Here is a 21,317-nt window from a genome sequence, read left to right on the forward strand (position 1 = left end):
CTCACTGCATCGAGGGACTAAGGGGAGAAGAAGCGAACTCACCTGCGTGCAGAGTGGATTGGGCTTCTTGGCTACTGGACATTAGCTCCAGAGGGACGATCACAGGCCCAGCCTGGATGGGTCCCAGAGCCTCGCCGCCGGCCCCCTTACAGAGCCAGAAGAGCGAAGAGGTCCGGAAAAATCGGCGGCAGAAGACGTTCCTGTCTTCAATAAGGTAGCGCACAGCTGTGCGCCATTGCTCTCAGCACACTTCATACTCCGGTCACTGAGGGTGCAGGGCGCTGGGGGGGGCGCCCTGAGACGCAATAAAACATGATAAAAATACCTTACATGGCAAAAAATACATCACATATAGCTCCTGGGCTATATGGATGCATTTGACCCCTGCCAGAATATACAGAAAAACGGGAGATAAGGCCGCCGAAAAGGGGGCGAAGACTATCTCCTCAGCACACTGGCGCCATTTTCCCTCACAGCTCAGTTGGAGGGAAGCTCCCTGGCTCTTCCCTGCAGTCACTACACTACAGAAAGGGTTAAAAAAAGAGAGGGGGGCACTAATTAGGCGCAGTATTAAAACATACAGCAGCTATAAGGGGAAAAACACTTATATAAGGTTATCCCTGTATATATATATATAGCGCTCTGGTGTGTGCTGGCATACTCTCCCTCTGTCTCCCCAAAGGGCTAGTGGGGTCCTGTCCTCTATCAGAGCATTCCCTGTGTGTGTGCTGTGTGTCGGTACGTTTGTGTCGACATGTATGAGGAGAAAAATGATGTGGAGACGGAGCAGAGTGTCTGTAACAGTGATGTCACCACCTAGGGGGTCGACACCTGAGTGGATGTACTGTTGAAAATTACGTGACAGTGTCAGCTCTGTATAAAAAAACAAAACAAAAAAACAGTGGTTGACATGAGACAGCCGGCTACTCAGCTTGTGCCTGTCCAGACGTCTCATAGGCCGTCAGGGGCTCTAAAGCGCCCGTTACCTCAGATGGCAGATACAGACGCCGACACGGATACTGACTCCTGTGTCGACGGTGAAGAGACAACCGTGATTTCCAGTAGGGCCACACGTTACATGATTGAGACAATGGAAAATGTTTTATACATTTCTGATAATACGAGTACCACCAAAAAGGGGTATTATGTTCGGTGAGGGAAAAACTACCTGTAGTTTTCCTGAATCTGAGAAATAAAATGAGGTGTGTGATGATGCGTGGGTTTCCCCCCCGATAACAATTGATAATTTCTTAAAAAGTATTGGCTGTATACCCTTTCCCGCCAGAGGTTAGGGTGCGTTGGGAAACACCCCCTAGGGGGGATAAGGCGCTCACACGCTTGTAAGAACAAGGGCTCTACCCTCTCATGAGATGGCCGCCCTTAAGGATCCTGCTGATAGAAAGCAGGAGGGTATCCAAAAATGTATTCACACACATACTGGTGTTATACTGCGACCAGCAATCGCCTCAGCCTGGAGGTGCAGTGCTGGGTTGGCATGGTCGGATTCCCTGACTGGAAATATTGATATCCTAGATAAGGATAGTATATTATTGCCTATAGAGCATTTAAAAGATGCATTTCTATATATGCATGATGCACAGCGGAATATTTGCCGACTGGCATCAAGTATAAGTGCGTTGTCCAATTCTACCAGTAAAATGGTCAGGTGATGCGGATTCCAAACGGCATTTGGAAGTATTGCCTTTGAAAGGGGACATTTGGGGTCGGTCTTTTAGACCTGGTGGCCACGGCAACAACTGGGAAATCCACGTTTGTACCCCAGGTCGCCTCTCAAAATAAGACGCCGTATTATCAGGCGCAGTCCTTTGTTGGCAAGCGGACAAAAGGTTCCTCTTTTCTGCTCGTGACAGAGGGAGAGGAAAAAGGCTGAAGAGATTAGCCAGTTCCCAGGAACAGAAACCCTTTCCCACCTCTGCCAAGCCCTCAGTATGACGCTAGGGCCTTACAAGCTCAGGCACGGTGGGGGCCCGTTCTCAATGAATTTCAGTGCGCAGTGGGCTCACTCGCAAGTAGACCCCTGGATCCTTCAGGTAATATCTCAAGGGTACATATTGGAATTCGAGACGTCTCCCCCTCGCCGTTTCCAAAAGTCGGCTTTACCGACATCTCCCTCTGACAGGGAGGCAGTTTTGGAAGCCATTCACAAGCTGTATTCCCAGCAGGTGATAATCAAGGTACCCCTCCTGCAACAGGGAACGGGGTATTATTCCACACTATTGTGGTACCGAAGCCAGACGGCTCGGTGAGACCGATTCTAAATCTAAAATCTAAAATCTTTGAACACTTACATACAGAGGTTCAAATTCAAGATTGAGTCACTCAGAGCAGTGATTGCGAACCTGGAAGAAGGGGACTTCATGATGTCTCGGGACATCAAGGATGCTTACCTTCATGTCAAAATTTACCCTTCTCACCAAGGGTACCTCAGGTTATGGTACAAAACTGTCACTATCAGTTCAGACGCTGCCGTAGGGATGGTCCACGGCACCCCGGGTCTTTACCAAGGTAATGGCCGAAATGATATCCCTTCGAAGGAAGGGAATTTTAGTTATCCCTTACTTGGACGATTCCCTGATAAGGGTAAGATCCAGGGAACAGTTGGAAGTCGGTGTAGCACTATCTCAGGTAGTGTTGCGGCAGCACGATTGGATTCTCAATATTCCAAAATCGCAGCTGGTTCCGACGACTTGTCTTCTGTTTCCTAGGGATGTTCCTGGACACAGTCCAGAAAAAAGGTGTTTCTCCCGGAAGAGAAAGCCAGGGAGTTATCCGAGCTAGTCAGGAACCTCCTAAAACCGAACCAAGTCTCAGTGCATCAATGCACAAGGGTTCTGGGTAAAAATGGTGGCTTCCTACGAAGCAATCCCATTCGTTAGATTCCACGCAAGAACTTTCCAGTGGAACCTACTGGACAAATGGTCCGGGTCGCATTTTCAGATGCATCAGCGGATAACCCTGTCACCAAGGACAAGGGTATCCATCCTGTGGTGGTTGCAGAGTGCTCATCTTCTAGAGGGCCGCAGATTCGGCATTCAGGACTGGGTCCTGGTGACCACGGATGCCAGCCTGCGAGGCTGGTGAGCAGTCACACAGGGAAGGAATATCCAGGGCTTAGGGTCAAGCCTGGATACATCACTTCACATAAATATCCTGAAGCTAAGGGCCATTTACAATGCTCTAAGCTTAGCAAGACCTCTGCTTCAAGGTCAGCCGGTGTTGATCCAGTCGGACAACATCATGGCAGTCACCCACGTAAATAGACAGGGTGGCACAAGAAGCAGGAGGGCAATGGCAGAAGCTGCAGGGATTCTTCGCTGGGCGGAAAATCATGTGATAGCACTGTCAACAGTATTCATTCCGGGAGTGGACAACTGGGAAGCAGACTTCCTCAGCACGACCTCCACCCGGGAGAGTGGGGACTTCACCCAGAAGTCGTCCACATGATTAAAAAACTCGACAGGTATTGCGCCAGGTCAAGAGACCCTCAGGCAATAGTTGTAGACGCTCTGGTAACACTGTGGGTGTACCAGTCAGTGTATGTGTTCCCTCCTCTGCCTCTCATACCCAAGGTACTGAGATTGATAAGATGGAGAGGAGAAAGCACTATATTCGTGGCTCCGGATTGGCCAAGAAGGACTTGGTAACCGGAACTTCAAGAGATGCTCACGGAGGATCCGTGGCCTCTACCTCTAAGAAGGGACCTGCTCCAGCAAGGACCCTGTCTGTTCCAAGACTTACCGCGGCTGCGTTTGACGGCATGCCGGTTGAACACCGGATCCTGAAGGAAAAAAGGCATTCCGGATGAAGTCATCCATATCCTGATCTAAAGCCAGGAAGGATGTAACCGCAAAAACATTATCACCGCAATTGGCGAAAATATGTTGCGTAGTGCGAGGCCAGTAAGGCCAGACGGAGGAAATTCAACTGGGTCGATTCCTACATTTCCTGCAAACAGGAGTGTCTATGGGCCTGAAATTGGGGTCCATTAAGGTTCAGATTTCGGCCCTGTCAATTTTCTTCCAAAAAAGAACTAGCTTCAGTCCCTGAAGTTTAGACGTTTGTAAAAGGGGTACTGCATATACAGCCTCCTTTTGTGCCTCCAGTGGCAATTTGGGATCTCAATGTAGTTTGGGTTCCAAAAGTCACATTGGTTTGAACCACTTAAATCTGTGGAGTTAAAATATCTCACATGGAAAGTGGTCATGCTGTTGGCCTTGGCCTGGGCCAGGCGCGTGTCAGAATTGGCGGCTTTATCCTGTAAAAGCCCTTATCTGATTTTCCATTCGGACAGGGCGGAATTGAGGACTCGTCCTCAGTTTCTCCCTAAGGTGGTTCCAGCGTTTTCACCTGAACCAACCTATTGTGGTGCCTGCGGCTACTAGGGACTTGGAGGAATCCAAGTTGCTGGATGTTGTCAGGGCCCTGAAAATATGTTTCCAGGACGGCTGGAGTCAGGAAATCTGACTCGCTGTTTATCCTGTATGCACCCAACAAGCTGGGTGCTCCTGCTTCTAAGCAGACTATTGCTCGTTGGATTTGTAGTACAATTCAGCTTTCACATTCTGTGGCAGGCCTGCCACAGCTAAAATCTGTAAAAGCCCGTTCCACAAGGAAAGTGGGCTCATCTTGGGCGGCTGCCCGAGGGGTCTCGGCTTTACAACTTTGCCGAGCAGCTACTTGGTCAGGGGCAAACACGTTTGCTAAATTCTACAAATTTGATACCCTGGCTGAGGAGGACCTGGAGTTCTCTCATTCGGTGCTGCAGAGTCATCCGCACTCTCCCGCCCGTTTGGGAGCTTTGGTATAATCCCCATGGTCCTTACGGAGTCCCCAGCATCCACTTAGGACGTTAGAGAAAATAAGAATTTACTTACCGATAATTCTATTTCTCATAATCCGTAGTGGATGCTGGGCGCCCATCCCAAGTGCGGATTGTCTGCAATACTTGTACATAGTTATTGTTACAAAAATCGGGTTATTATTGTTGGGAGCCATCTTTTCAGAGGCTCCTCTGTTATCATACTGTTAACTGGGTTCAGATCACAAGTTATACGGTGTGATTGGTGTGGCTGGTATGAGTCTTACCCGGGATTCAAAATCCTTCCTTATTGTGTACGCTCGTCCGGGCAAAGTATCCTAACTGAGGCTTGGAGGAGGGTCATAGGGGGAGGAGCCAGTGCACACCACATAGTCCTAAAGCTTTCTTTAGATGTGCCCAGTCTCCTGCAGAGCCGCTATTCCCCATGGTCCTTACGGAGTCCCCAGCATCCACTACGGACTATGAGAAATAGAATTATCGGTAAGTAAATTCTTATTATTTACTGCAGTTAAAGTTCATATGTAACTCACGTGAGTAATGAAAGAAAACAGGGGGAGAGCGCTGTGATGGTTGGTGAAACACAGCGGTATGCTACGACCCCCGTTAACCGTGGATGGATCTTATTGGCACTCGCGGTCGGGATATTTCTCCCTGCCGTGGGGTAGAGACCTCCTTTTGCTCGGTCTCAAATTGCTTTTTCCCCTTCACCGCTGTCTTTACATCAGACGTCCGCCGTGATGTAGCTCGTTCATGAACGGGCTTATATCTCAGCAATCAGAGTGTCCGGTAATCACCTTCCTTACGCGTTTCTCCGCTGTTATCCAAGAGCGGTTTCGTCAGAGGATACATCAGCAGCCTAGCAGGCTCTTTTTAAAATGCACCGGACCAATAGCATTACTAATTAGTTGATTGGATACATACATGTACTAATTGGATGCATACATGTAATGACTCACATATGGAACAACTTTCTAATTGCAATTGCACATATAAAGGCATTTCATAATATAAAAATAAGCAACATGGTGATTAAAAATAATAATAAAATAAGCAACAAGGTGGTTTAAAAAATAACAGAAAATATATAATCTATATACAGATTAACCTATAATCTTTCAATCAATACCTCATATCTATAATCACATATACATAATTCAGAGACTCAGCACTAAGGATCCCCATTTACTTATATAAAACCTTTTAGGGTAACATAAATCCATGCCACTACTAAAGCAGTTCTTGTGGCGCAGGGGAAACATCAAATGCACTCTATGCAGCTAGTCTCATGTTTGAATCCAACCCGCTCAGCTTAACATCCATATTATTTATTTACTTTTAATGGGATCATTCTATCAATTCATTTTTACCTTTAATTTTTGTTAATATTATTTCTATATTTCATTATTTTAACCCCTGGAATAACTACATTGCTGTTTAAACAACAAAAAGAATTGAAGAAAAAATAAATATTAAACAGACAATTTAAGGATTCGAAGATTTAAATATTTAAAGATTTTAAAATTTAAAACAGGGAGGGGGGGGAGGGAGGGGGGCCTTTTGGGAGAAGGAGGGGAAAAAAATAAAAATAAAAATATATATATATATATATATAGAACCAAGAGAAAGTGTAAAAAGAGGATGGAGGAAGAAATCTGATGTTCATCATTACTAGTGGATTTTACTAAAGAACTTTAAAGGAACACATACAACAGGATTATACAGTTTCATCCTAAAAGGAAAGCTGTTTCCAAAATAGCTACTTCTAATAATTTTGTTTATTTATTAAACATACAATAAATGGATATTCAATAAATAATATATTAGGTAAATCAATAGATAAAATCTTCAGAGACTGCCAATGTTGTTCAGTTCGATGCTCTCATTCAGACCATCAGGTGTAAGGGTACCCAAAGAAAAAATCCAAAATGCCTCCCTTGTCAAGTAAAGGAGATTCAACTGAGGCAGCACAAGGGAACTCTCATCTGGGGACAACAACTGCAGGGAGAACACATATTTTCAGATGAACATGGGAGGGCAGAAGGCTGCCTAATACTGAAGCACCCCCAAACAACAAACCAAATGCAACAACTAGTACAAGCATTCCTGGGGGAAGGCCTGCAGCAGATGGATTTGCATATGGTGATGTCATCCAAGCAGTGGGTCAAAGTTGGCTTCAACCCTCGTCTGCATATGAAAAGAGAAAAGGGGCGTGCAGGGCATGGCGGCCTTTTGCGGCGCTTGGATGACCCCTAGTTCGCATTAAACACCTCCACCCTACTTCGGTGTGGGGCTCATGTTGGCTATGCCCCAGCCCCTGAAGCATTCAAGCTGATTACTTGCAGCAGCTGGGCACTGTTATAGCTCCAGAGCTGCCCTGTAAGGCAACTAAAAGGGTGTGGGCCCTGCAGCACTACCTGTAGTTCGCATTGTGCGTTGGAAGGCACAAAGTAAGCAGACGGGAGAAGTCAAGATAGTGCGCAAGGGCATAGAAGGGAGTGGCTCAAGAAAAGAGAAGTGTAAACAGACAGCAAACTAGGCTGGAGAAAGACATGAGACAAAGAGATCTGAATTATACGAGAGCCGACCAGGGAAAACACAAATTATGCAGTCAAGTTTCCCACATTTGGGGATATCGCAGGAGCAGCACACCCAGAGTGCAATTGGTGAGCCTTGCCCTGGGAGAAGCACCTTCATGATCATAGTATCTCACCTAGCAGGTAAGTAGGAGTTGGGCTAGAGCTGGGGAGGGTCGCTGCTCGGGCACCCCCCTGTCAAGTGAAGGAGATCCAACTGAGGCAGCACAAGGGAACTCTCGAAAGAAGAACAAGGCTAGAGGAAGATCTGAGACAAAGAAATCTGACTTTTACCAGAGCTGACCAGAGGAAAGCACAAACACAGTCCCCCACTACCACAAATAATGCTGTCAAGTTTACCACATTTGGGAAAATAACAGGGGTCAGCATACCCAGAATGCAATGAATGAACCTCATCCTGGGAGAACAATCTTCATGACCATGGTATCTCCTATGCAAAATAAGTATGATTTGGGATAGGGCTGGAGAGGGCCGCTGCTCAGGCACATCTCTGTCAAGTAAAGGAGATTCAACTGAGGCAGCACAAGGGAACTCTCATCTGGGGACAACAACTGCAGGAGGTACACATATTTTCAGATGAACATGGGAGGGCAGAAGGCTGCCTAATACTGAAGCACCCCCAAACAACAAACCAAATGCAACAACTAGTGCAAGCATTCCTGGGGGAAGGCCTGCAGCAGATGGATTTGCATATGGTGATGTCATCCAAACAGTGGGTCAAAGTTGGCTTCAACCCTCGTCTGCTTATGAAAAGATAAAATTGGCATGCAGGGCATGGCGGCCTTTTGCGGTGCTTGGATGACCCCTAGTTCGCATTAAACACCTCCACCCTCCTTCGGTGTGGGGTTCATGATGGCTATGCCCCAGCCCCTGAAGCATTCAAGCTGATTTCTTGCAGCAGCTGGGCACTGTAACAGCTCCAGAGCTGCTCTGTAAGGCAAGTAAAAGGGTGTGGGCCCTGCAGCACTACCTGTAGTTTGCATTGTGTGTTGGAAGGCACAAAGTAAGCAGACGGGAGAAGTCAGGATAGTGCGCAAGGGCATAGAAGGGAGCAACTCAAGAAAAGAGAAGTGGAAACAGACTGCAAATTAGGCTGGAGAGAGACCTGAGACAAAGAGATCTGAATTATACGAGAGCCGACCAGGTGAAACACAAATTATGCAGTCAAGTGTCCAACATTTGGGGAAACCGCAGGAGTAGCACACCCAGAGTGCAATGGGTGAGCCTTGCCCTGGGAGAAGCACCTTCATGATCATAGTATCTCACCTGGCAGGTAAGTAGGAGCTGGGCTAGAGCTGGGGAGGGTCGCTGCTCGGGCACCCCCCTGTCAAGTGAAGGAGATCCAACTGAGGCAGCACAAGGGAACTCTCGAAAGAAGAACAAGGCTAGAGGAAGATCTGAGACAAAGAAATCTGACTTTTACCAGAGCTGACCAGAGGAAAGCACAAACACAGTCCCTCACTACCACAAATAATGCAGTCCAGTTTCCCACATTTGGGGAAATCACAGGGGTCAGCATACCCAGAATGCAATGAATGAACCTCACCCTGGGAAAACAATCTTCTTGACCATGGTATCTCCTATGCAAAATAAGTATGATTTGGGATAGAGCTGGGGAGGGCCGCTGCTCAGGCACATCTCTGTCAAGTAAAGGAGATTCAACTGAGGCAGCACAAGGGAACTCTCATCGGGGGACAACAACTGCAGGGAGAACACATATTTTCAGATGAACATGGGAGGGCAGAAGGCTGCCTAATACTGAAGCACCCCCAAACAACAAACCAAATGCTACAACTAGTGCAAGCATTCCTGGGGGAAGGCCTGCAGCAGATGGATTTGCATATGGTGATGTCATCCAAGCAGTGGGTCAAAGTTGGCTTCAACACTCATCTGCATATGAATAGAGAAGAGGGGCGTGCAGGGCATGGCGGCCTTTTGCGGCGCTTGGATGACCCCTAGTCCGCATTAAACACCTCCACCCTCCTTCGGTGTGGGGCTCATGTTGGCTATGCCCCAGCCCCTGAAGCATTCAAGCTGATTTCTTGCAGCAGCTGGGCACTGTAACAGCTCCAGAGCTGCTCTGTAAGGCAAGTAAAAGGGTGTGGGCCCTGCAGCACTACCTGTAGTTCGCATTGTGCGTTGGAAGGCACAAAGTAAGCAGACGGGAGAAGTCAGGATAGTGCGCAAGGGCATAGAAGGGAGCGGCTCAAGAAAAGAGAAGTGGAAACAGACAGCAAACTAGGTTGGAGAGAGACCTGAGACAAAGACATCTGAATTATACGAGAGCCGACCAGGGGAAACACAAATTATGCAGTCAAGTTTCCCACATTTGGGGAAATCATAGGGGCAGCACACCCAGAGTGCGATGGGTGAGCCTTGCCCTGGGAGAAGCACCTACATGATCATAGGATCTCACCTGGCAGGTAAGTAGGAGTTGGGCTAGAGCTGGGGAGGGTCGCTGCTCGGGCACCCCCCTGTCAAGTGAAGGAGATCCAACTGAGGCAGCACAAGGGAACTCTCGAAAGAAGAACAAGGCTAGAGGAAGATCTGAGACAAAGAAATCTGACTTTTACCAGAGCTGACCAGAGGAAAGCACAAACACAGCCCCCCACTACCACAAATAATGCAGTCGAGTTTCCAACATTTGGGGAAATCACAGCGGTCAGCATAACCAGAATGCAATGAATGAACCTCACCCTGGGAGAACAATCTTCATGACCATGGTATCTCCTATGCAAAATAAGTATGATTTGGGATAGGGCTGGGGAGGGCCGCTGCTCAGGCACATCTCTGTCAAGTAAAGGCGATTCAACTGAGGCAGCACAAGGGAACTCTCATCTTGGGACAACAACTGCAGGGAGAACACATATTTTCAGATGAACATGGGAGGGCAGAAGGCTGCCTAATACTGAAGCACCCCCAAACAACAAACCAAATGCAACAACTAGTGCAAGCATTCCTGGGGAAGGCCTGCAGCAGATGGATTTGCATATGGTGATGTCATCCAAGCAGTGGGTCAAAGTTGGCTTCAACCCTCATCTGCATATGAAAAGAAAAAAGGGATGTGCAGGGAATGGCGGCCTTTTGCGGCGCTTGGATGACCCCTAATTCGCATTAAACATCTCCACCCTCCTTCGGTGTGGGGCTCATGTTGGCTATGCCCCAGCCTCTGAAGCATTCAAGCTGATTTCTTGCAGCAGCTGGGCACTGTAACAGCTCCAGAGCTGCTCTGTAAAGCATGTAAAAGGGTGTGGGCCCTGCAGCACTACATGTAGTTTGCATTGTGCGTTGGAAGGCACAAAGTAAGCAGACAGGAGAGGTCAGATTAGTGCACAAGGGCATAGAAGGGAGCGGCTCAAGAAAAGAGAAGTGGAAACAGACAGCAAACTAGGCTGGAGAGAGACCTGAGACAAAGAGATCTGAATTATACGAGAGCCGACCAGGGGAAACACAAATTATGCAGTCAAGTTTCCCACATTTGGGGAAATCGCAAGAGCAGCACACCCAGAGTGCAATGGGTGAGCCTTGCCCTGGGAGAAGCACCTTCATGATCATAGTATCTCACCTGGCAGGTAAGTAGGAGTTGGGCTAGAGCTGGGTAGGGTCGCTGCTCGGGCACTTCCCTGTCAAGTGAAGGAGATCCAAGTGAATCAGCACAAGGGAACTCTCGAAAGAAGAACAAGGCTAGATGAAGATCTGAGACAAATAAATCTGACTTTTACCAGAGCTGACCAGAGAAAAGCACAAACACAGTCCCCCACTACCACAAATAATGAAGTCGAGTTTCCCACATTTGGGGAAATCACAGGGGTCAGAATACCCAGAATGCAATGAATGAACCTCACCCTGGGATAACAGTCTTCATTACCATGATATCTCCTATGCAAAATAAGTATGATTTGGGATAGGGCTGGGGAGGGCCGCTGCTCAGGCACATCTCTGTCAAGTAAAGGAGATTCAACTGAGGCAGCACAAGGGAACTCTCATCTGGGGACAACAACTGCAGGGAGAACACATATTTTCAGATGAACATGGGAGGGCAGAAGGCTGCCTAATACTGAAGCACCCCCAAACAACAAACCAAATGCAACAACTAGTACAAGCATTCCTGGGGGATGGTCTGCAGAAGACGGATTTGCATACAGTGATGTCATCCAAGCGTTGGGCCAAAGTTGGCTGGAACCCTCATCTGCATATGAAAAGAGAAAAGGGGTATGTAGGGAATGGCGGCCTTTTGCGGCGCTTGGATGACCCTTAGTTCGCATTAAACACCCCCACCCTCCTTCGGTGTGGGGCTCATGTTGGCAATGCCCCAGCCCCTGAAGCATTCAAGCTGATTTCTTGCAGCAGCTTGGCACTGTAACAGCTCCAGAGCTGCTCTGTAATGCAAGTAAAAGTTTGTGGGCCCTGCAGCACTACCTGTAGTTTGCATTGTGCATTGGAAGGCACAAAGTAAGCAGACAGGAGGAGAAGTCAGGATAGTGCACAAGGGTATAGAAGGGAGGGGCTCAAAAAAAAAGAAGTGGAAACAGACTGCAAACTAGGCTGGAGAGAGACCTGAGACAAAGAGATCTGAATTATATGAAAGCCGACCAGTGGAAACACAAATTATGCAGTCAAGTTTCCCACATTTGGGGAAATCACAGGGGCAGCACACCCAGAGTGCAATGGGTGAGCCTTGCCCTGGGAGAAGCACCTTCATGATCATAGTATCTCACCTGGCAGGTAAGTAGGAGTTGGGCTAGAGCTGGGGAGGGTCGCAGCTTGGGCACCCCCCTGTCAAGTAAAGGAGATCCAACTGAGGCAGCACAAGGGAACTCTCGAAAGAAGAACAAGGCTAGAGGAAGATCTGAGATAAAGAAATCTGACTTTTACCAGAGCTGACCAGAGGAAAGCACAAACACAGCCCCCCACTACCACAAATAATGCAGTCGAGTTTCCAACATTTGGGGAAATCACAGGGGTCAGCATACCCAGAATGCAATGAATGAACCTCACCCTGGGAGAACAATCTTCATGACCATGGTATCTCCTATGCAAAATAAGTATGATTTGGGATAGGGCTGGGGAGGGCCGCTGCTCAGGCACATCTCTGTCAAGTAAAGAAGATTCAACTGAGGCAGCACAAGGGAACTCTCATCTGGGGACAACAACTGCAGGGAGAACACATATTTTCAGATGAACATGGGAGGGCAGAAGGCTGCCTAATACTGAAGCACCCCCAAACAACAAACCAAATGCAACAACTAGTGCAAGCATTCCTGGGGGAAGGCCTGCAGCAGATGGATTTGCATATGGTGATGTCATCCAAGCAGTGGGTCAAATTTGGCTTCAACCCTCGTCTGCATATGAAAAGAGAAAAGGGGCGTGCAGGGCATGGCGGCCTTTTGCGGCGCTTGGATGACCCCTAGTTCGCATTAAACACCTCCACCCTCCTTCGGTGTGGGGCTCATGTTGGCTATGCCCCAGCCCCTGAAGCATTCAAGCTGATTTCTTGCAGAAGCTGGGCACTGTAACAGCTCCAGAGCTGCTCTGTATGGCAAGTAAAAGGGTGTGGGCCCTGCAGCACTACCTGTAGTTCGCATTGTGCGTTGGAAGGCACAAAGTAAGCAGATGGGAGAAGTCAGGATAGTGCGCAAGGGCATAGAAGGGAGCGGCTCAAGAAAAGAGAAGTGGAAACAGACAGCAAACTAGGCTGGAGAGCTCTTCTGTCTATATTTTGCAAACCTGCTCTTGTCCTCTCCAGCTGCTCCATGTAGATTTGACGTCTGGAAAGGTGCATAACCCACTGACAAGCAGGCACACTCCTGCATGAGTTTTCTCTCTCACTAGCTGGATGATACACAATCATTTGCATGTGCTCCACCTCCGACACACCACCCACCCAACCACCCAGTGACCAGAGCCACCCACAAGCCAACTGGCTCCGTGATTTAATTTGCACAGTGTAGTCATCCAGGCAGCATGTCCTTCTCAATGGAAGGATCTCTGGTTCCATGGAATCTTCCACATTGGAATGCTGCGGAATAAAAAGGATTTAAATATTCAGCTTGCTAGCATTCAATGTACCTGCGGCTTGGCTTTAGCACATGGGTCTTCATCCTGTGGCCCTCCAGCTGCTGTGAAACTACACATCCCAGCATGCCCTGCCACAGTTTTGCTATTAAGGTATGCTAAAACTGAGGCAGGGCATGCTGGGATGTGTAGTTCCACAGCAGCTGGAGGGTCGCAGGTTGAAGACCCATGTTCTAGCATGCCTGTTCTATGATGCATGTACCGTGATGTCACAATCAGCTTGGAATGGGGTGTCTAGCAGGCATTTGCTGACAGCCACTTGAGGGAGACACACATCAGGAGATCGGAGGTCTTCGATGCCTTTCCAGCAAATGCACACCACCTGCTGCTGGTCTGGACACAAAACAATGCCCACAATCGAAGTCCCAAAATGCCCAACTACAGGATTCATGTAAGTAGTGAATTTAGGAATGAATTTAGAAGTAGGAAATGAAGTTAGTTCACAAGTACATTCAAATTCAGATCTAAAGTCTAGGTAGGCCTCACGTCCTGGCAGCCCCCAGCACTTAAAAATGCCTTGATAAGAGGTAGAGAATTAAATGTAGATAAAAAGTAGACACAAAATAAGACTCCACAGAGCAGTTATCAGGTGTCTTTATCAATTGTTGCATTTAAAAAATCAAGCAATTAGGGAACACAATGTTGCAACAATGTAACCCTATTTGCAAAATAGTACTAAATAAGTTTGTCGATGTAAGACATTTGCAAAGGCGCATCCAAAACACGCTGGAAAATGCAACTGAATCTGTTTTTGGAGGCTAGAATAGGAAATGTGCATCGGTCCTACAAGTACTGAAAGCTCTTCTACCATCTCCCTTTTCTGAAAAGCCATTTAATATATGGTTCCCAGATAGGGGACATATCAGATATTGCCTTTCAAAAGCAGCAAATATCATACCACTTCTATTGCCATCAAAGATAAACATTGATTGTTTTCAGATATTGGATTGAAAAAGCAGTCTTTATTGACATAAAGAAGAAAAAAACATACATAAACATTACACACATAAGTACTGTGTTGCAGCACAGATAAAACACAATACAAATGCAGTCGGTATAGTACAGTTCAAGAACTACAGCACAGGCCAGCCTACACTATAAATCATGAACTGCACTATACATTTAAACAATACAATAATACAACAGTTAATAAGGCTATGGGTGTGGAGTGTAAGAGGGTGAGGGAATCACAAGCCCGAAGCTTTATTGAAAGACCGACACATATAAAGGGAGGATTAATAAATACAAAGATATCCTTTACTATAGAATGTAGTCCAATCCGGTCTTTCAACTCTTCCACAACTTAAAAACGGATAGTGTTCCCAAGCCTTCCATCCTGGAATATCTTCAGTCTCTCGCCAATGAAGAAAACAATCCCTCCAGCAGACTCTTCAACCACGATACAAGATCACAGCCAAAAGGGCGAGAAGCAACTACACTTGCGTTTAACCAAAATAGCTAAAACTTAGTGGAGGAAAGTGCAGTGCACCAAAACATAAGCTGACACAATCATGGAGAATGCGCCAGCATATATGCTCTTCTATCTATATTTTGCAAACCTGCTCTTGTCCCCTCCAGCTGCTCCATGTAGATTTGACGTCTGGCAAGGTGCATAACCCACTGACAAGCAGGCACACTCCTGCATGAGTTTTCACTCTCACTAGCTGGATGATACACATTCATTTGCATGTGCTCCACCTCCGACACACCGCCCACCCAACCACCCAGTCACCAGAGCCACCCACAAGCCAACTGGCTCCGTGACTTAATTTGCACAGTGCAGTCATCCAGGCAGCATGTCCTTCTCAATGGAATAATCTCTGGTTCCATGGAATCTTCCGCATTGGAATGCTGCGGAACAAAAAGGATTTAAACATTCAGCTTGCTAGCATTCAATGTACCTGCGGCTTGGCTCTAGCACATGGGTCTTCATCCTGTGGCCCTCCAGCTGCTGTGAAACTACACATCCCAGCATGCCCTGCCACAGTTTTGCTATTAAGGTATGCTAAAACTGAGGCAGGGCATGCTGGGATGTGTAGTTCCACAGCAGCTGGAGGGTCGCAGGTTGAAGACCCATGTTCTAGCATGCCTGTTCTATGATGCATGTTCCGTGAAGTCACAATCAGCTTGGAATGGGGTATCTAGCAGGCATTTGCTGACAGCCACTTGAAGTAGACACACATCAGGAGATGCAGCATATCGGAGGTCTTCGATGCCTTTCCAGCAAATGCACACCACCTGCTGCTGGTCTGGACACAAAACAATGCCCACAATCGAAGTCCCAAAATGCCCAACTACAGGATTCATGTAAGTAGTGAATTTAGGAATGAATTTAGAAGTAGGAAATTAAGTTAGTTCACAAGTACATTCAAATTCAGATCTAAAGTCTAGGTAGGCCTCACGTCCTGGCAGCCCCCAGCATTTAAAAATGCCTTGATTAGAGGTAGGGAATTAAATGAAGATAAGAAGTAGACGCAAAATAAGACTCCACAGAGCAGTTATCAGGTGTCTTTATCAATTGTTGCATTTAAAAAATCAAGCAATTAGGGAACACAATGTTGCAACAATGTAACCCTATTTGCAAAATAGTACTAAATAAGTTTGTCGATGTAAGACATTTGCAAAGGCGCATTTAAAACACACTGGAAAATGCAACTGAATCTGTTTTTGGAGGCTAGAATAGGAAATGTGCATCGGTCCAACAAGTACTGAAAGCTCTTCTACCATCTTCCTTTTCTGAAAAGCCATTTAATATATGGTTCCCAGATAGGGGACATATCAGATATTGCCTTTCAAAAGCAGCAAATATCATACCACTTCTATTGCCATCAAAGATAAACATTGATTGTTTTCAGATATTGGATTGAAAAAGCAGTCTTTATTGACATAAAGAAGCAAAAAAACATACATAAACATTACACACATAAGTACTGTGTTGCAGCACAGCCAAAACACAATACAAATGCTGTCGGTATAGTACAGTTCAAGAACTACAGCACAGGCCAGCCTACACCAGTGTTGCCAACTCTGAAATGGAAAACAAGCAACCGATGACTGAAAAATAAGCCCAAAACAAGCCCAAACCAATCCTAAAAAGCCCCAAAAAAAGCCCAACTCAAGGTTGTTGTTTTTTTATATATATATATATATATATATATATATATATATATATTCCATAGACAAAAAACCTTACGGTTTCACATGTCCCATTAAGGCTTCTTAGACATGATCGAAATTTCAGAAACCTGTTGTAACTCTTCCACTCAAACTCCAAAAAGCAATGAAATTCCGATCATTAAGGCTGACGCCTTAATGGACGTGTTCCTTGCGCAATACAGATATGGTATGCCATCACAGCCTGTGGGTAAGTGCAGATTCAGCACTCTCACAGAGTGAGATTGCTGTCACTCACACAATGGTGGAGCTGCTAATTCACAGATTTGTGTGCTCATTGGAATACACACATGCAGTCTATGCAACTGAAGGTCTGAGCAGTTTTGTGGTGCTCCCATCCCACACAGTGCCCACAACCATCCCATTCGGTCACCACAACAATCCCACCTTGTTACAACATCCTTCTAACTCCATACATCCATCTCACTTAGTATACACATTTAGCTCCCTCAAACATCTTGGTTAATTGCTAAAACTATAATACCCTATCTACGGTCTATGCATCTACACTTACTTCCCCTATACACCCCCATGCTGCCCTGTCTTCCCCAATCCCTACTGCTGTGTTCTCCCATCTGTGCTAGTCTGTACTAACTTATCTGTACCATCTGTCTTTCCCCACCTGTGCCTTGTCTGTACCACCGTTTCCTTCTCTCTGTGCTGCTCAGTGTTTCCTTCTTCAACGTCACTCTGCCTCCTTCAGTACATGGCACACTATCTTCTCTCCCATCTGCATCAGTTTTCTACCCATCCATGCCAGTGTTTTCAACCCATCTGCACCGCTCTGTCTCCCTTCCCATACTTGCTGCTTAATCTACCCCCTATCCACACCACTCTTACCCCATTCATGTAGCTGACATCCTGAAGGTAAATTTCGTGGATCCTGCGCTCTTGGCAGGGGATAACCGCTACAGCCCACCCCCCAGTGGTCCGGAAACGCCTCCGTTGTGCAGACCATGCCCTGCCAATGGCATTCTAACGCTGTTTGCACGCCCCCCTCCTTCCCCGCAACCATCTCTGCCTATCAATCAGGCAGGGTGAACGCAGCCATTGAAATGCTGATAGCACCTCACTGGGCTCCTGGGGTACGCACGCGCAGTGCGGCCATTGCACGTGCGCACCTCACAAACTAATTCAGACTGCGATTGCTGCTGCTGCGGTCTGAATTACCCCCTGTGTTTCTTTGTCCCCCCCATCAGTGCTGCTTAGTGTTCCCTCTATCCACACACTTCTGTTCCCCCATCCACACCGCTCTCCTCCCTCCAATCAACAACACTCTTACCTCATCTGAGCAGCTTTGTCTTCCGCTCAGACTTTCAGTTGCATAGACTGCATGTGTGTATTCCAATGAGCACACAAATCTGTGAATTAGCAGCTCCACCATTGTGTGAGTGACAGCAATCTCACTCTGTGAGAGTGCTGAATCTGCACTTACCCACAGGCTGTGATGGCATACCATATCTGTATTGCGCAAGGAACACGTCCATTAAGGCGTCAGCCTTAATGATCGGAATTTCATTGCTTTTTGGAGTTTGAGTGGAAGAGTTACAACAGGTTTCTGAAATTTCGATCATGTCTAAGAAGCCTTAATGGGACATGTGAAACCGTAAGGTTTTTTGTCTATGGAATTTCATCGCTTTTTTTAAATTTATTTTTTTTATTCAGAAATGTAAAATTTCACTGTAAGAATAAACATTTGATTATTTAAATGTTTAATGAAAATGTTCGTATAACATCACTGTTCTGTGCAAAATTATTTTATTAACCAAACCGAATTGTTTAAGGTCCATACACACTTAACGATTTAATGAGCAACGTCGCTCATTTTCCCCCTCCTTGAGCGACGTCGCTCGTTTTATCGTTAAGTGTGTATGCCGCCAGCGACGAACGATGCGCGGCCCCGCGGGTCGGCAACAATAGTCGCTGTCGGTAGGTCATGCATGAAGGATGTGGACTGTCGTCCACGACCTTCATGCAGGGCTGGCGGGGGCGTGACGTCACTGAGCGATATGAGCGGTCATATCGCTCAGTGTGTACAGTCGGCCGCCGGCCGGCCCGGGAGGGGGAAACATTAGACGATGTCGCTCACAGAGCGACATCGTTTAATGTGTATTGGCCTTGAGACTTTAGTCAAAATATTTTGCTGCCTTTGCAGCTGATGCAGGGAGGGGGGTAGGCGGAAGCAGCCTGTGACTGAGGCTGGAGGTAAGCGTGAAATGCATTGCTTGTACGTGTGAGTGTGTGGTGTCAGGTGCTGCGCGTGTATGTGTGTGTGTGTCAGGTGCTGCCTGTGTATCAGCTCCTGTGTGTGTGTGTGTGTTTGTCTGATGGTGCGTGTGTATGCGTCAGCTGCCGCACGTGTGTGTGTCAGGTGTTGCGGGTGCATATGTGTGTGAGTATCAGGTGCTCCGCGTGTGTACAAGTGTATGTCTGGTGCTGTGCATGAATACGTATGTCTGTGTCAGGTGCTGCGCGTGTACATGAGTGTGCGTCAGGTGCTGCACGTGTACATGAGTGTGCATTAGGTGCTGCGCGTGTACATGAGTGTGCGTCGGGTGCTGCATGTGTACATGAGTGTGCATTAGGTGCTGCGCGTGTACACGAGTGTGCGTCAGTTGCTGCGTGTGTACATGAGTGTGCGTCAGGTGCTGCACGTGTACATGTGTGTGCGTCAGGTGCTACACGTGTCTATGTGTGTGAGTAAGGTGCTGCATGTGTATGTGTGTGTCTGATGGTGTGCGTGTATATGTATGTGTCAGGTGCTGCGTGTATATGCATGTGTCAGGTGCTGCATGTTTATTTTATTGTGTCTGATGCTACGTGTGTCAGGTGCCGCACGTGTATATGTGTGTGTGTCAGGTGTTGCGCGTGTATGTGTGGGTCAGGTGCTGCATGTTTATTTTATTGTGTCTGATGCTACGTGTGTGTGTGTCAGGTGCCGCACGTGTATGTGTGTGTGTGTGTGTGTCAGGTGTTGCGCGTGTATGTGTATGTCAAGTGCCGTTCCCCTTCTTCCCATCCCAGCTCTCTCTGTAGAATACAGCTCTGCACCCAGAGAGAGGGAAAGACCAGGGGGCTGATCACTGCACTGCTCACTTTTTGGTCATGAGTTCGGCCTCCTGTTTCTTCCAGTGCTGTGTTCCTGCAGCCCAGCCCTCCCTGTTGATCCAGAGAATCAGCCCTTCCTTCCCCTGCCAGAGAGAGAGAGCCCGAGGCAGAGACACTCTTCCCGTAGCTGGCTTACCCCCAGTACTTCAGCACTGGTCATGCGGCAGTCAACAAAGGAGACCAGCAGGGGGTTCTGGCAGCATCAGCTGTGGCCGCAGCTGGATCGGGGAGGCCTGTAGTGTCTGAGGTGGGCAGCACTTCCTCCGCCGCTGTCACCTTCCCCTGCCAGAGAGAAAGCCAGAGACATACCCTTCCCGCAGCTGGGCTACCCCTAGTACCTCAGCGCTGGCCAGGCGGAAGTCTATGGAGGGGACCGGCAGGGGTTTCAGGCCGCAGCAGCAGCGGCCGCAGCCAGATCAGGGAGGCCTGCAGGGTCAGAGCTGGGCAGCACTTCCACCAACACTGTCACCTCTGTGCTGGGCATGTACACCAGTCCGTACGGACGGAGGTGTCCACAACAGGCAGCAGTATAATGAGTCAGACAAACTCATTCACGCTGCCCACTGCTGCGCCGCATGCCCTCGATGGAGGAAGCCTAGATGCGGTCCCCAGCGGCAGCGAGGGAGAAGGGTGATCACATCACCCTTCAACCCGGCACCTCACAATCAGCTGGGGATCTGCAGTAGCTTCATCTCTCTCTTCCTCTCCCTCTCTGACAGCACAGCAGCCCCTCTGGGTCCCATGTAGCTCTGCCCCCCTGCTCACAGTTCACTCGGCCTCTCCTGATTAAAAAGAAAATAAGAGCTTGAGCTGCTGCTCAGATGCGAGGAGGGGACGGGCGGTAGGTCCTCTGTGAGTACACTACACAGTCAAAATTAACTCTGACTCCTCACAACAGTGTGGACTGCGGGCGACGTCAGACGCCAATTTGGGGGTACTTGCCGCACTACCTGCCCATCAAGCCCAACGTGGTGCCATGGTGCCAGCCCCGCCCACTATATGGATTCCATTTTGTATTAGGAACCCTATAACAGCATTCCGACATCCCTCCCTATGACGCTGCCATCCATACACTGCCGCTCTCATACATCCGTACACCGCCACTCTCATACATCCGCACACTGCCGCTCTCACACTACTGTACACTGCTGCTCTCATACATCCATACACTGCCGCTCTCATACATCCGTACAACCCCGCTCTCATACATCCGCACACTGCCGCACTCTTACAGCCGCACACCATCGCACTCTTACAGCCGCACACCATCGCACTCTTACAGCCGCACACCGACGCAGTTATACAGCCGTACATTGCCGCTCTCATACATCCGCACACTGCCGCTCTCATACATCCGCACACTGCCGCTCACATCTATACAAACATAGCCTCCATACATCTACACATCCAATCCCCGCGCAAGGGAACACTGAAATCACTATCACTTTTGCCCGGGGTGTGACCACAGCCAGCCACTACTCCGGCCACCTTCTTGTGACACCAAAATGCATCTCACCTATCATCAG

The 21,317-nt window shown here is 47.8% G+C and overlaps 10 non-coding genes across 10 annotated transcripts; all 10 read right to left on the bottom strand.

The window, feature by feature from the left end:
• Positions 1-7,402: 7,402 nt before the first annotated feature.
• On the bottom strand, positions 7,403-7,565 carry LOC134986604 (U1 spliceosomal RNA). The gene has a single exon (XR_010192452.1). It is a non-coding gene; the product is annotated as a U1 spliceosomal RNA (small nuclear RNA).
• Positions 7,566-7,717: 152 nt separating this feature from the next.
• LOC134986551 (U1 spliceosomal RNA) lies at positions 7,718-7,881 on the bottom strand. The gene has a single exon (XR_010192403.1). It is a non-coding gene; the product is annotated as a U1 spliceosomal RNA (small nuclear RNA).
• Positions 7,882-8,552: 671 nt separating this feature from the next.
• LOC134986598 (U1 spliceosomal RNA) lies at positions 8,553-8,715 on the bottom strand. Its single transcript, XR_010192449.1, has one exon. It is a non-coding gene; the product is annotated as a U1 spliceosomal RNA (small nuclear RNA).
• Positions 8,716-8,867: 152 nt separating this feature from the next.
• LOC134986539 (U1 spliceosomal RNA) lies at positions 8,868-9,031 on the bottom strand. Its single transcript, XR_010192392.1, has one exon. It is a non-coding gene; the product is annotated as a U1 spliceosomal RNA (small nuclear RNA).
• Positions 9,032-9,702: 671 nt separating this feature from the next.
• LOC134986614 (U1 spliceosomal RNA) lies at positions 9,703-9,865 on the bottom strand. The gene has a single exon (XR_010192464.1). It is a non-coding gene; the product is annotated as a U1 spliceosomal RNA (small nuclear RNA).
• Positions 9,866-10,017: 152 nt separating this feature from the next.
• Positions 10,018-10,181, bottom strand: LOC134986554 (U1 spliceosomal RNA). Its single transcript, XR_010192406.1, has one exon. It is a non-coding gene; the product is annotated as a U1 spliceosomal RNA (small nuclear RNA).
• A 670-nt stretch (positions 10,182-10,851) lies between these two features.
• LOC134986580 (U1 spliceosomal RNA) lies at positions 10,852-11,014 on the bottom strand. The gene has a single exon (XR_010192430.1). It is a non-coding gene; the product is annotated as a U1 spliceosomal RNA (small nuclear RNA).
• A 152-nt stretch (positions 11,015-11,166) lies between these two features.
• On the bottom strand, positions 11,167-11,330 carry LOC134986565 (U1 spliceosomal RNA). The gene has a single exon (XR_010192416.1). It is a non-coding gene; the product is annotated as a U1 spliceosomal RNA (small nuclear RNA).
• A 674-nt stretch (positions 11,331-12,004) lies between these two features.
• Positions 12,005-12,167, bottom strand: LOC134986576 (U1 spliceosomal RNA). Its single transcript, XR_010192426.1, has one exon. It is a non-coding gene; the product is annotated as a U1 spliceosomal RNA (small nuclear RNA).
• Positions 12,168-12,319: 152 nt separating this feature from the next.
• LOC134986644 (U1 spliceosomal RNA) lies at positions 12,320-12,483 on the bottom strand. Its single transcript, XR_010192494.1, has one exon. It is a non-coding gene; the product is annotated as a U1 spliceosomal RNA (small nuclear RNA).
• Between the last annotated feature and the right edge of the window lie 8,834 nt (positions 12,484-21,317).

The sequence above is a fragment of the Pseudophryne corroboree genome, assembly GCF_028390025.1.
Source record: "Pseudophryne corroboree isolate aPseCor3 chromosome 7 unlocalized genomic scaffold, aPseCor3.hap2 SUPER_7_unloc_4, whole genome shotgun sequence".
NCBI classification, from domain to species: Eukaryota; Metazoa; Chordata; class Amphibia; order Anura; family Myobatrachidae; genus Pseudophryne; species Pseudophryne corroboree.